Here is a 15,500-nt window from a genome sequence, read left to right as displayed (position 1 = left end):
AAATGGGACTAACACTTTCCTACCAGTGGAAATTGTGAGGATTTGGCAAGATGATCATAAGACCATGCAGACTAACGTATTCTGGAAATTAAAATGTCATGTCAAATATAAGGGATTATTGTTACTGCTGCCATCATGATGGTCCTGAAACCCACAAAATGAGAATGAGGGAAGTGATTTCTAACCATGCCACTGCCTCCCACTGCAGCCTAGAAAGGCCCAGTGACACCAGGAGCCCACCCTAAGGGGTTCAGGCATTGGCCAGCGACACCCCAGGTGCACAGCAGAGCCTCAAGGGGAAGGGAGCTCTGGCCCCCACCCACCTGCAAAAACAGAACTTGTCCCGCTTTCCACGTCCTTCATTCCAGAAATAGCCAGGCGCCCTCCGCGGGTTGTGGGGAGCACTGTGGGCTGCTGTGTTTTGATTTTCCCCAGAAGTGTTCAGAGAAGAGCAGTTCCAGAGCCAGCTGAGCAGGAATGGGGGTCGCATTGAATTCTCCCCACTTAGCTAAACATTCTCCCTTAGTTAGCCTGGCTGAGGCTGGAAAAAGTAAATATTTTTAGAAAGTCAAGCCAGTGATTTTGTTTTCTAAATCTATGCTGGCATGGTGTCTGGAAAGAAGAAATATGGGTTCCGACGGGGTTTAGAGAAGAGCAACTGGCACTTGAACACCAACTGTGTATCAGACACAAAGCTGGGCATGTTCACATTCCTCTCCTTCCTTCTCACAGCAGCCCTGAAGGAAAGATGTCACGGTCATTTTATTGCAGATGAGGAAGAGAAGCTTGGAGGGGCTGAGCGGCCTGCTACAGTCACTCAGGTGGCAAGCCACAGAACTGGGTCCAGACTCAGCCTGGCTGTTTACCATTCCCATGCCATTTCCAGGACACCCTGCTCTGCTGATCAATTTAAGATATCCCTTTTTTGCCGGATGGCCAAAGAACAGACAGACTGTAGAATGCCAGTGCCTCTTATTTTCTCTCTTTGTCTGTTCAAAAATATAATTATTTTTCTCCTTGCAGATTAGAAAAGTAGCCCCTTTGAATTAGCCAGGCATGGTGGTACGTGCCTGTAGTCCTAACTACTCGGGAGGCTGAGGCAGGGGAATTGCTTGAACCAGGGAGGTGGAGGTTGCAGTGAGCCAAGATTGCACCACTGCACTCCAGCCTAGGTAACAGAGTGAGACCCCATCTCAAAAGAAAAGAAAAGAAGTCCCTTTGGACAATAAAACAATGGTGTTGACTTTTCCATCTCACCCTGTAATCACAATGAGCGTGAATTAGTCTGTTCTCACGCTACTAATAAAGACATACCCGAGACTGGGCAATTTATAAAGGAATAAAGGAAAGAGGTTTAATTGACTCACAGTTCCACGTGGCTGGGGAGGCCTCACAATCATGGCTGAAGGTGAACGAGGAGCAAAGTCACATCTTACATGGCAGCAGGCAAAAGAGTTTGTGCAGGGGAGCTCCCATTTATAAAACCATCAGATCTCTTGAGACATATTAACTACCACAAGAACACTACGGGAGAAACCGCTCCTATGATTCAACTATCTCCACCTGACCCTGCCCTTGACACATGGGGATTATTACAATTCAAGGTGAGATTTGGGTGGGGACACAGCCTAACTGTTTCAGAGCAATACCTTTAGAAGTTGGCATAGAGGTCCCTAGGTTACCTTGATTTCATTTTGTCCTCTGTGATGCTGCTGAAAGGTGGAAGACGATATCAGAGCATTCCCAGAGGTGGTGCATCTGAGCCAGGGCCCAGCCATGATGATCACCAGGCGCTCCCTGGAGGAAGCCAGGCCACTTTGACAACAGCAACAGGCTCAATGGTCTCTGCTCCTGTAGCCCAGGGAATGACAAGGGGTCCCTCTTGCTCATGGTCATGTGTCCCTTTCCTTGACCCCGTTTCCTTGCTAGGACTTGTGACCCAACGTGAGAGGTGCTGGGTCCAGTTTAGACTTGAAATGAAAGGGTGGATTTGAAAAGGTCTTGAAGAAAGTGTTAAGCATTGTTAAAGAGATTGAAAATGAGAAAGATAGAGAGAGAAAAAAAAGAGAGAGAGAGAGAATAGTCACTTTGACCAGAGAAGGGGGATGCAGTTGAAACGTAGTCAACTCCTCATTTTTGTATGCATTGAAAATCTAAGGACTTTACAATAGAATCTTCTATATGTCATTGGGCATTTACCACATGGTAGACACTGGTGGCCCACCATACCCACATTATCTGGAGTAGGGTACTCCTTCCAAATCCACACTGCATATGCATTGATGCCTTTGGAGAGAAAACAGAGGAATGACAACAGAGAAGAAGAGGTGGAAAGGGAGGGGTAAGGAGTCCCTGCTGCTGTAAAGGAGTCCAGCACTGACACACTCTAATCTGTTGAGGTCATATTTTGCACTGTAAATTATCAATTTGCTGTGCTGGTTTCTACCCCGTGCTTAGGGCTATGCCTGGCATGTGGTTGGCTCTCAGTAAATACTTGTTGAAGTATATGAATACACAAAACTTTTTTTTTTTACTTAAAGTTCTGGGATATATGTGCAGAACGTGCAGGTTTGTTACATGGTTATACATGTGCCATGGTGGTTTGCTACACCTACCAACCCATCATCTAGGTTTTCAGCCCCACATGCATTAGTATTTGTCCTAATGCTCTCCCACCCCTTGTCCCCTACCCCTCAACAGGCCCTCGTGTGTGATGTTCCCCTCCGTGTGTCCATGTGTCCTCATTGTTCAACTTCCACTTATGAGTGAGAACATGTGTACACAAATCTTTTTTAGTGTGTCCAGAGATTGAAGTTTCTAGATTTACAAACCTTGACCCCACCTTAGTGGGAGGAGGCTTACCTGAGTGGCCAGCGGCAGCCCAAGATGACACCTATGCCTCTTTGTTAAGCACCAACACCACCAGTTTCAACAACACAGCTTTCCCCTAACCAAGAAGCCATTTCTGCACCTGCACAAGAAATATGGGCCCACCCCTCAGAGAAGAAGCTGGAAATCTGGACAAAAGGCCCTGTGACCTCCAATTGACCACTTAACCCCACAGGTAAAAGCCTAGGAGAAAAGTATTTCACAAAAGCCAAAGCATGTGGCCAAGCTGTTAGCTCACTGAACTCATGCCTGGTGCCTTATTGCAGGTATGAGTTCAAGGTCTAGAAAGCATTCATGGAATGTGACTGATGGATGCATTTCTTCCCTCTAACTGCTGTGAAATAGTTCCCAAGCCTTCATGCACTGGTCTAATTTCAAAGCAGATTCCCTTAGAAGTTTCAAGTGGGCAGAATGAAGAAAAGAGTCAAGCATGAGTAAATCCAAAGCATGGTCAGGAACCAACTACTCAGAAACTACAAATATTAGAAATAATGGCTGGGCACGGGTGGTTCACGCATGTAATCCCAGCACTTTGGGAGGCCGACATGGGTGGATCACTTGAGGTCAGGAGTTCAAGACAAGCCTTCCCAAAATGGTGAAACCCCGTTTCTACTAAAAATACAAAAAATTAGCCAGATGTGATGGCAGGTACCTGTAATCCCAGCTGCTTGGGAGGCTGAGGCAGGAGAATTGCTTGAACCTGGGAGGTGGAGGTTGCAGTGAGCCGAGATCATGCCGCTGCACTCCAGCTTGGGTGACAAGAGCAAAACTTCATCCCAAAAAAAAAGAAATAATATTTTTTGGCTGGGTGCAGTGGCTCATGCCTATAATCCCAACAGTTTGGGAAGCCAAGGTGGGAGGGCTGCTTGAGCCCAAGAGTTTGAGACCAGCCTGGGCAACAAAGGGAGACCCCATCTCTACAAAAATAAGAAACATTAGTCAGGCATGGTGGCACATGCCTGGGGTCCCAGCTACTTGGGAGGCTGAGATGGGTGGATGCTTGGGCCCAGGAAGTCGAGGCTGTAGTGAGCCATGATTGTGCCACTGCACTCCAGCCTGGGCAAGACAGTGAAACCTTGACTCAAAATATATATGTGGATATGTATTTTTTAACTACTATCTGCCTATATATTTAGATCTCACCTTCTTCCAATAAAGAGATTTAGGACACATACACATATATGCATATTCTTTCCATGGAAGGAATAGTGACAAGGAAAGATATTTGATTTAGGAGCAAGACAGCCTGGGTTCACATTCTGTTCTTCCCATAAATCAGCTGTATAGCCTTGGGCTAATGCCTCTGGCTTCAGTTTCCTCATCTGTAAGATAAAGATAATAATAGCACCTACCTCATAGGAATGTTGTGTGGAATGAACTCAACTTGAGGCTCAAAAAGAAGCATTACTCACCTCTATTGACCATTTATTAAATACCAACACTGTACTGGATACTCTTTCATACTTAGATTCAATACAACTCACAACAGCCTTATAAAGTAGGTATTACTAGTCACATTTCATACACGAAATACTAGACTCTCAGAGAGGTTGGTAATTTGGCCAAAACAACATAGACAAAGGGAAAGGCTAGTATTTGAATCCTGGTCTTCCCAAATAAAAAATAAATAAAAAATAAAAAATAAACCAAGGCTGTAGACAACACTGCTTCCCAGATCCTGAGTCATCCCATGATGGTTCCTTGTTCTCATAATAAAGGGGATCAAACTGCCCTAAATGCCACCCCTCTGAATTCTCACAATGAAGGAATTTCTATACATGTGGAAGATAACATTCAAATTTAATGCCTATTAAGAAAAACCACATTGGTAGAAACAGACTTTATACAATGCAAGAAGACCACAGCCATCACTGAAAACACCACCCTTTCCCAGTGCTTAGGGATTGCTTGTGTAGGTTGGCCTGTGTTCCAAAGGCTTTTGTCTGTAACACCGTCGTTAATTCATAAGCTAGCACAGTACAAGATCGTGTAATAGTATTTACATGGACTCAGTCAACGATAGGCTTTACTATTAACTCATTTTATCTTCAAAACTACATTATAAAATACTTATCTCCATTTTACGGAAGGGGAACCCAAAACTTAGAGAACAAAGCTACCAAATAGCTGAATTCATTATGTATTGCTGTATTACGAATTACTCCAAAACTTTCTAGCTTAAATCAATAATAAATATTTATTGCATCACACAGTCTCTGTGGATCAGAAGTTTGAAAATGCCTTGGATGGGTGATTTCTTATGAGGTTGCAGTCAGGATGTCAACTGGGACCACAGTCATTGGAAGGCTTAACCGGGGATGGAGGATCTGCTTCCAAAGTGGCTCACTCACATGGCTGGTGTGCTGACACTGGCTGTTGGTGGGAGGCCTCAGTCACACTCCATATGGGCCACTCCACGGGCTGCTTGAGTATCCTCATGTCATGGCAGCTGGCTTCCCTCAGAGTGAACGATCCAAAATTCAGAGAGCTAAATAGAAGTTTATCCTTTTTAGATAAACTAATAGATATCTTTTTTAGATATCCTTTTTCATATCCCTCTATAATTCAGCCTTGGAAGCCACATAGTGTCACCTCAATCACATTCTATTGTTTAGGAGAAAATCATTAAGTCCAGCCCACTTTCAATGGAAGTAGACTCCATTTTTTTAGGGGAAGTACATCAGAGAATTTACGACATATTTTTAAATCACCACAGAGGCAGAACTGGACTTCTCATTTATCCCTTTCTAACTTAGAACTCCAGCACTTTTCATGATATCTAAGGCAGGAAAAATGTGGCATCACTATTTCCACGATTCACCTCCACCTCCATAGCAGATGTCATGAGCAACCCCAGAACTCATTCTGCCGCAGCTGGACCTGGCCTCAGAATCTCTCTCGCGCCATCCCCATGGAAGTCACCACCCATCAGATGGAGCTGGCACACAAGTAGAAATTTAGTGCATTCCTGCCCATACCAGAGCTATAGAGAGAAACTTACAGGTACGTTAGGTTTCATTATCTTAGAGCCCCTAATCTTATGAATCACCTCTGAGACACTCTATAAAACAACATTTGTAATAATAAACCCCTCTCCCAAAAATTCTCTAAAAAGGAAAATGCTTTAGGAAACCTCGTGTTCTAACTTTTAGAAGGTCTTCTCAATTCCAGAACTCCAGTGTAATTATGCACTCTCACCCCACCCCAGTAATGTCATTTATGCCTCTAATGACAGGAAGACAGGCCTGCGGGCAGCATCTGCTGTTTTCTTTACTTGATACAGTGTTTATCACCCACAGGTGCACATTGGCATCACCAGTGCTGAGGCCTGGTCCCCATCCCGGAGACTCTGATGTAACTGATATGAGGCCCCAGGGAATTTTCAAGGCTCCCCAGGTGATTCTAATGTTCAGCCAGTCTGAGAACAACTGACTTAGCACTTCATTTTCATTGCCAAATAAGTGATTCCCTGTGCATTCATTAAACTCTGCCACCTTGTAATTGGTTAAATGAGCATATTAATAGAACTTAGAGAGTGATGAATCCCCAGGCTATATTCAACACTTACTGCTCTTTTTCAAAATGTCAATCTCAATTCGACTTTGGATTGCCCTTCCTCAGTAGTTTTTCCCATTTCCATTAAATGACCCAACCCATCTGATTCAATAAAAACCCAATTATTTTGCACATTTATAAGACTTTGACACACTCTTTTCAGAATCACCTCCAGAACTACCTCTGTTTCACACAATGTTCATATCCCTCTATAATCATCCCAGGTACACAAAAACATAAGATCGCCCTGAAGCAAACATAAAATTCTGCTGATCTGGGAGTTTATAACAGTTTTTCAGAAACAGTCTTCTCATACCTACATAGTAAACACTTACTTTCCTAGGGTAATAGCTAGGAATTTTTAGATTAGCTCTATAACCTAAATATCAAAATGCCACTCCTCTTCAAATATCACATCTATCCTAAAAGGGAGATTTTTTAATGTGAAAAAAAGGTTTTATTATTTTGTTATTACTATTGTTGTTGTTCATATCTTTTAACTTCTCTTGAAATCATACATAAAAACATCTTAAGTTTTTTTAACTTGTATTTTTAAGTCAGGGGTACATATGTAGGTTTTTTATATAGGTAAACATGTGTCATGGGAGTTTGTTGTACAGATTATCTCCTCACTCAGGTATTAAACCTAGTACCCATTAGTTATTTTTCTGATCCTCTCCCTCCTCCCACCCTCCACCCTCTGAAAGACCCCAGTATGTGTTGTTTCCCTCTATGGTCATGTGCTCGCATCATTAAGCTCCCACTTATAAGTAAGAGCCTATGGTATGTGGTTTTCTGTTCCTGTGTTAGTTTGCTAAGGATAATGGCCTCCAGCTCCATCCATGTCTGTGCAAAGGACATAAACCCATTCTTTTTATGGCTGCATAGTATTCCATGGTCTGTATGTGCCACATTTTCTTTATCCAGTCTGTCATTGATGGACATTTAGGTTGATTCCATGTCTTTGCTGTTGTGAATAATGCTACAATGAACATACATGTGCATGTGTCTTTATAACAGAATGATTTACATCCCTTTGGGTATATACCCAGTAACAAGATTGCTCAGTTGAATGGAATTCCTGTCTTTAGGTCTTTGAGGAGTCACCACACTGTCTTCCACAATGGCTGAGCTAATTTACACTTCCACCAACAGTGTATAAGTGTTCCTTTTTTTAAAAGGGTGGTATTTTTAACAGAAACATTTTCATCTGTACACCTTAGCCAAGACAAGGACATACCATCACCATAAGATATCGAAGACTTCTAGGGGTAGAGGACAGCAGCAGTTCCCTTAACATAGTTCCCACATTTTATCACACATAGAGATTACCTGGGCAGCTAATAAAAATTCTCTCACCAGGTTGCACCTCATGTAGTTTAATCAAAATCACCAGAGGCACAAGACAGGCATTTGTAAATTTTACAGAATTTGTAAAACTTTCCCAGGTGATGCCTACATCCCACAAAGTTCAGAAACTACTGTCTTAACTCTTTATTGCTAAATCTTTACAGATCTATAAGAAGAAACAATTTTCTACATCCCTAAGCTGTTTTAAGAAAAAAAAATCTACTCAAATTTGAGATATTTGCAAATAAAAGTTTATTTACTGGAATAGGCTGTGTTACACAGTAAGGCACTTCAGAAATCTAAATGTCTCCTTATTTGCTAAGTTTTAAAATTAAAACAGAACACATTAGAATGTATTCTTCAATAAATTTTTCAGTGAATTATTACCCTCTGGACTTGGAGCCTAAACAAAAGTATACTTTATAGTTTATAAATGGGCTCCTCTTTCTCCCTTTACTGTAGTTAGCTGATTTCTCTAGTTATGACATAAATGTTTCACAACTAAAGATCAAATATGAATTGATACTAAATATCAGATATTTAATCATGAAAAATAAATTGCTTAGATTTCAATTGTAAAGGATAAGCATTTATTAGCTTAACTCACAAAATTACCATCTAATCACTTTTCATTTTTTTAATCTTAGGCTACTGCCTTGAGATCTCATGCATGTAGCTTCTTTATGTAATTTATTCTTGTATGGTATCCTTATTTTTAATGTGTGTGTGTCTTATCTCACAAAGACCTGTAAGAGAAAGGATCATGTATATCAACAAATATATATTGAGCATCTGCTATGTGCCTGGATCTATATTAGCTCAGAAAGTTTTCCCACAGCTGTACTATTCAATTTGCAGTTTACAAGTTGTTATTCAGTAGTAAAATCAACTTAGTGGCCTAACCACCTTTTTTGTTAATGACATAGTATAAAATGGAAGCAAATAGGAAGGAATAGCAAGTAGCAGCATGCTTCTCGCATAGTGAGAATAAGTTTTGGCTGGGTGCTGTGGCTCATGCCTGTAATCCCAACACTTTGGGAGCCTAAGGCAGGAGGAATGCTTGAGCCCAGGAGTTCAAGACCAGCCTGGGCCACATAGTGGGACCCTGTCTCTGCAAAAAAATTTAAAAATTAGCTGGACATGGTGGCACGTGCCTGTGATCCCAGCTACTCAGGAGGGAGGTTGAGGCAAGAGGAATGCTTGCACCCAGGAGGTCGAGGCTGCAGTGAGCTCTGCTCATGCTACTGCACTCCAGCCTGGGCAATAAAGTAAGGTCATCTTAAGAAAGAAAAAAGAAAGGAAGAAAGAAAGAAAAAAACAAAGGAAGAAAGAAAGAGAGACAGAAAGAAAGAGAGACAGAAAGAAAGAAAGAAAGAAAGAAAGAAAGAAAGAAAGAAAGAAAGAAAGAAAGAAAGAAAGAAAGAAAGAAAGAAAGAGAAAGAAAAAGAAAGAAAGAGAGAGGAAGGAAGGAAGGAAGAAAAGAAAGAAAGGAAGAAAGAGAGAGAGAAAGAAAGAAAGAGAAAGAGGAAGGAAGGAAGAAAGAAAGAAAGAAAGGAAAAAAGAAAAGAAAGAAAGGAAAAGAAAACAGAGAGAATAAGTTTCATTTAGCGATACTTTTTTTCGCTAAATGAAACAAAGGAGTGTGTGTGTGCGTGTATATAGTTAGGTAGGTAGGTAAAATGGGTCTCGATGTAAAATATTTTTCTTCATTAAAAAGGTTTGGAATGCATGCTATAGAACAGTATTCTGTGTGTCATAGCGTTCTATAAATATTTATGGATTAAATGGTTAAAGTCAAAATTCTTAGAATTGAATTTTCATTTATTTGTTTTAGTGGGTTTAAAAAAAAAAAAAGCTGCAGCAGCTTCTCGGGCTGGAAGAACAGAAAGTCACCTTGGAACAGATATTCATTTAGCAACTTTGAGCACTTGAGGAGTCTCTTATCCGTATGTAAACATAAATTGCTGAGGCCTCCTGTTGGGAGAAAAGAGTTCAAGACCTCTGGCCTGGAGGACTGATTCTCTCTGGTGTGCAGAGCTGGTTTGCAGGGAAAGTGTGTCTCTTTGTCTAAGTGCCAAGAAGCCACCTGAGACAGTAAGAGATGGAGCCCTGACTTTCCATTTAGAGGTTCAAAAGACCTGATACAGTCCTAGCCAAGGTCCATGGACAGCAGAGGGGAATGTGGGCTGGCTTAGAGGCTGTTAGATAGAGATGGCCTCTGCACAGCAACATGGAAGAGGCTTTGACCCAGAGAAACTGTGCTTTCTGCTTAGCAGGAATGGCAGGACACCTTAGAAAATCACACAGAAAAAATAATAGAGATATGACAGTGATTAATATTCTAAACTTTTTTTAAATGCATACCAGTTAATTGCAGGACTGAAACTCACACACAATCTGTGATATTCAGGTATATTATAACTTACTAATAGCTACTAATTGTCCATCAGACCCTGCATCCCCATGATGTACCATGGGAACTTGTAAAAAAGAGTCATGGCACCATCACAAAAAGACAGACCACTTCCATGCCCCTGATGGAAGAACACAGTGGCACCTGCACACTGGTCTTGTCAAGAAAAAATCAAACCTGAAACTGATCAAAGCATCAGATCTGACTACTAGATTATAGTAAATATGGAGGAGAAGGGAACAATGCCACAGGTGCACTCCACAAAATACAGACTGTGGGACAGGACAGACAGCCCATCTTCTCCAACAAATACATTGCAGGAGAAAAACAGAAGAGAAGAATCTAGATTAAATGACTTTTAAGAGGCACAGCAATGGATTGCAATACTACTCATATCCTGATTTTAACAAACCACAAAATATAACTTGAGAAATCAGGAAAATTGGAACACGGATTGGATAATCATTTAATTATAGTAAGGGACTGTTGATTTTGACAGATTTTATATGGGTACTATGACTATGTTCATTAAGAGTCTTTTAGAATTACATTCAGAAAAGCTATGAATGTAAATATAGACTTGCATCAAAACATGAGGTGGGAAGAAATATTAATGCAAAAACATTGGTGATGAGTGGATATTAGTCATAGCTGGAGACGGGTACTGGGATTTTATTATTCTGTTTCTATATGCATATGTTTGGAATTTTTCATTTTCCAAAAGCCCAGTCTTTTGTGCAAGCAGTGTGGACCACGTCACTTTGCAGCTTCTGTTCTATCACATCCTCAACTCCATCCCCTTCCAACCTGATGAAGAGACTCAAAACAAGCATTTCATTTCATTCAGTGCACTGAAGACTGTACCAAAAACCAGAGACTTAAACAAAGCATAAGAACTGACAATAGGTGTAAAATTCCTAGGATTGTGATCAATGCAGTGATTCATGCTTGCTGTTGTGCATATAATACATATACTATATGCAATTTATTTACAATTTAAATTTATTCAGTGGCTTCACCTCAGTGAAATGAGAGGAATACAGCCACACTCAAAGTCTACCTAGAGTTCCACACAGTGTTGCAGTAAAACGAATCATTTTGTTTCACTGCAAGGCACACCATTCCAATGCTGAAAAGACATGTATAAATTGATTCAATCCATCATTCTCTGGGTGCTTAAAAGTATGCTAAGCACAAGTAAATGAAATATAATTATTTTACTATGAATTATAATAAAGTTCTACCTGCATCAGTAGTATGTCACAGGAACCATGAATTGCCACATTGATTCAAGAGTAGAGATTCAAAATGTTGGAATTCAGAGTAGACATTACAGTTAACTTAAACGAATTTTAAAATATTACTTGAAAGTGCAAAATGCTACTGGGGTGCAAAGACATTAAAGATACATTTAAGAATAAGCCACCAACACACTTGACTCATGAAGGTGACAGACTTCAAACAGACTATCTGGTTAGCCATTTGCATGAATGTGTGATGATGGATAGAATGTACAGAAATGTATACAGGAATTGTGTATCTGCTTCTATTATGTTTCTCTCTCAAAATGCTTAGAAGTGGAAGGTTATATTTGGCACACTTGCTTCCTTATTGAGTCATTGCAATATTTTCATATAATTTTCTTTCCAAATCAGTATTTACACACATTTTAATAAAATAACCTGCGTTCTCCGTCGTTTAAATTGTAGCGTGAATGTTCAGTGGCCTTCTCTTATTACTATAAGAGACAATAATTTGGCAAAAGGTTTTGTTACTGCAAAGGGAAGAAGTGTCTTTGTGGGCTTTTTTCCCATCTATTTTCTTCCTTTCTGCAAACTATCATTTGACAGACACTTAGACATTCTGTGATAAGCAGGAGCACTTCCTCAGGAACAGGCTCCACAGGTCTGAAAAGTAGCCTTCTTGCAGAGGAATATTGCCTTGTTTTTAAAGATGTGAAGAAGGGTTAGGAGAAAGAATTGACAATCCCTTTCTAGGCTAGTTGAATTCCACTTAGAAGAATCAACTTTGTTTTCAACCTTTGTGCCTCAAAAGATGGGAAGCTTTATTCTTGCCTGGTATTTTTTTATCTCCTCAAGTAAGTTACCAGATACCTGCAGTGCATTGAGCTATTTCACCAATATTTGCTCAGGTGTCTTCTCAGGTTCTTCCAGAGTTTTTTATTTCTTACAGCTATTGTTTTTCTATGCAGATTATAATAATTATAGAAAGTTTTAATATTTTGTAACTAACGATTTGATTTGAGATCAACATAAACCATAATCTAAGTTCAGCACAGCAGTTTAGTGTACAGGAGTGATATGGTTTGGCTCTGTGTCCCCACTCAAATCTCATGTTGAATTGTAATCCCCAGTGTTGGGGGAGGGACCTGGTGGGAGGTGATTGGATCATGGGGGCAGTTTCCCCCATGCTGTTCTCCCGATAGTGAGTGCGTTCTCATGAGATCTGATGGTTTAAAGTGTGTGACACTTCCCCACTCACTCTTTCTCTCTCTCCTGCTGCCATGCGAAGAAGGTGCTTGCTTCTTCTTCACCTTCCACCATGACTGTAAGTTTCCTAAGATTTCCCAATCATGCTTCCTGTTAAGCCTGTGGGACTATGAGACAATTAAACCTCTTTTCTTCACAAATTACCCAGTCTCACTCAGGTAGTTCTTTCTAGCAGTGTGAGAACGGACTAATACAACGAGAAAAAAACCAGGACTGGAAACCAGCTGACCTGAATTCAAGTTCCGGCCTTATCACTAGCTACCTTGTGTGATCCTGAGCAAGCGAGTTATTTCATCTACAAAATGAAGAACTCAGAAGATGTTTTTACCTCTTTTAGATGTTTAGACCTGTGATGGTTAATATTAGGTGTCAGCTTGATTGGATTAAAGGATGCATAGATGGCTGGTAAAGTATTGTTTCTGGTTGTGCCTGTGAGGGCGTTGCCAGAGGAGATTAACATTTGATTCAATGGACTGGGAGAGGAAGCCCTACCCTCAATGTGGGTGGGCACCATCCACTTGTTTGCCAGCAAGGCTAAAACAAAGCAGGTGGAAGAAGTTGGGATGAGCTGGCTAGCTGAGTTCTGGCTTTCATCTTTCTCCCATGCCGGATGCTTCCTCCCATTCCTCCTGCCCTTGGACACCAGGCTCCAGGTTCTTTGGCCTTTGGACTCTTGGACTTACACCAGTGGTTTGCTGGGACATCTAGGGCCTTCGGCCATAGACTGAAGGCTGCACTGTCAGCTTCCCTACTCTTGAGGCTTTTGGACTCAGACTGATCCACTACCAACTTCTTTCTTCCTCAGCTTGCAGATGGCCTATGGTGGGACTTTGCCTTGTGATCATGTGAGCCGATTCTCCTTAATAAACTTCCTTTCATATATACGTATATCCTATTAGTTCTGTCCCTCTGGAGAACCTTGACTAATATAAGACCTAAACATTTAGTGCTAAAATTATGTGATTTTGGCTTAGAACTGTCTCACAAGACCTTCTGCTATACTTTGTGAACCAGCTATTCACACACAAGCCACAGCCCCCCGACAACTTCTCTCTCTTTCTCTCTCTCTCTCTTCTCTCTCTGTCTTTTTCTCTCTCTCTCTCTCTTTCTCTCTCCTTCCTCAGTGATGGTCTGGAAAGACAAACATTCTTGGTTTTCAGAATCCCTTGTGCTTAAGTGGGATGGCCAAGTTCTTTCTAGCCAAAGACATTAGTTGAAATCTCTTGGAGAAACTTTCAGGAAAGCTTTTTTGTTGTTGTTTAAAAAAAAAAAAAAAAAAAAAAAAAAAAAAAAAAAAAAAGACCTGATGTGATATCCCTTCTCCCTTTCATTTCTTCTTCCATCTTCCTGATTGTGATGTGACCGTGAGCCCGAAGCCTCAGCAGCAATCTTTGACCATGAAACACAAATGTGAGGGCTAAGGCTGGACTCTACTGTGTGTGGAGGGCAAATATGAAAAGAGCCTACTTTACAAACGCACTACTAAACCGTCATCCCAGACCCAGCTGGCCTACAATCACATTCCGGTTGCCTGAAACAAATAAATATTTATCTTTTGAAAACACTGTTAATTGGGCTTCCTGCAAGCTGCAAATGAGTGCAGCCCTAACAAACCTTAAACACAATTATTTTTCCAGGATAGTACCAATTTTAGAAAGACTTCATTACACTTTAAAATGAATCCTACCACTTGGAATCAGTTTCCATTTCCCTTCACCTTTGTTTCAAGCTTCTAGAACTCCCACTCAGTGTTCGAGACCCCACTTATGCCCCTCTGCCCTGACTCCCCCAAGTAGAGCCCATCACAGACTCTTTGGTGCCACTTTCACAACTGGCACTCACCTTTATTTTTGTCCCCATCTCATTGTACTATGATTTATTTAGTCTACCTTTCATCCTATCTAAACCAAGAGTCTCCAGGGACAGATACATTTTATGTAGCTTTGTTTACCACAAACACAGCTCTGAACCTGGTACATAATAGATGTTCAATAAATGGTAGTTTAATTTTGGATAAGTACATTCACTTACTCATAATCATTAATATCATAATCATTTAGCAAACTCATCACTTATGTGGAAGTGATGGGGGACAACTGAACCTCATGTTGATTGTTCTATCCACAGACCTAAATCTGCATAATTCTATATTGACTCACTGCTCCTGTCATCTACCTCTAAATACATTATACACTTAACTTTCTTTTCATTTATTTTTTTTTCTATAGGTTATGGGGGTACAGGTGGTATTCGGTTACATGAGTAAGTTCTTTAGTGGTGATTTGTGAGATTTTGGTGCACCCATCACTGAGCAGTATTCACTGCACCCTATCTGTAGTCTTTTATCCCTCACCCCCTCTCTCACCCTTCCCCCTAAGTCCCTGAAGTTTAACTTTCAAAAGGAGCTTCTTTACAGTGTAAAAGCTATGCTGAACTCAGCTACCCTCCCGCCTTTCTGATGCTTTGTAAGCAGCAATAGGATTGATCCTGGGTTTGTTCATTACTTTAAGGGAAATAAAAGATGTTATGATGGCCCTGAAACTCGTGGGAATGAAAATTGGAGAGCTTTTCACAAACAGTGCTCAATAAACATTTATTATGCCTGGGAGGGATGCATTATGCCTTCCTGGGACAGTGTATATTACAAATGGAGGACACAGCAAGATATTAATTCTTTCTGATCTATTGATTGCCTTGGAACAACATGGGAAGAAGACATTCGGAATTGCAGGATTGTGTGTGTTTAGGCAGGAATTATCCTTAAAAGGTCAAATAAGTAATTG

Source organism: Pongo abelii, chromosome 6 (genome assembly GCF_028885655.2).
Source record: "Pongo abelii isolate AG06213 chromosome 6, NHGRI_mPonAbe1-v2.0_pri, whole genome shotgun sequence".
NCBI classification, from domain to species: Eukaryota; Metazoa; Chordata; class Mammalia; order Primates; family Hominidae; genus Pongo; species Pongo abelii.
This window is presented reverse-complemented; position numbering follows the sequence as displayed.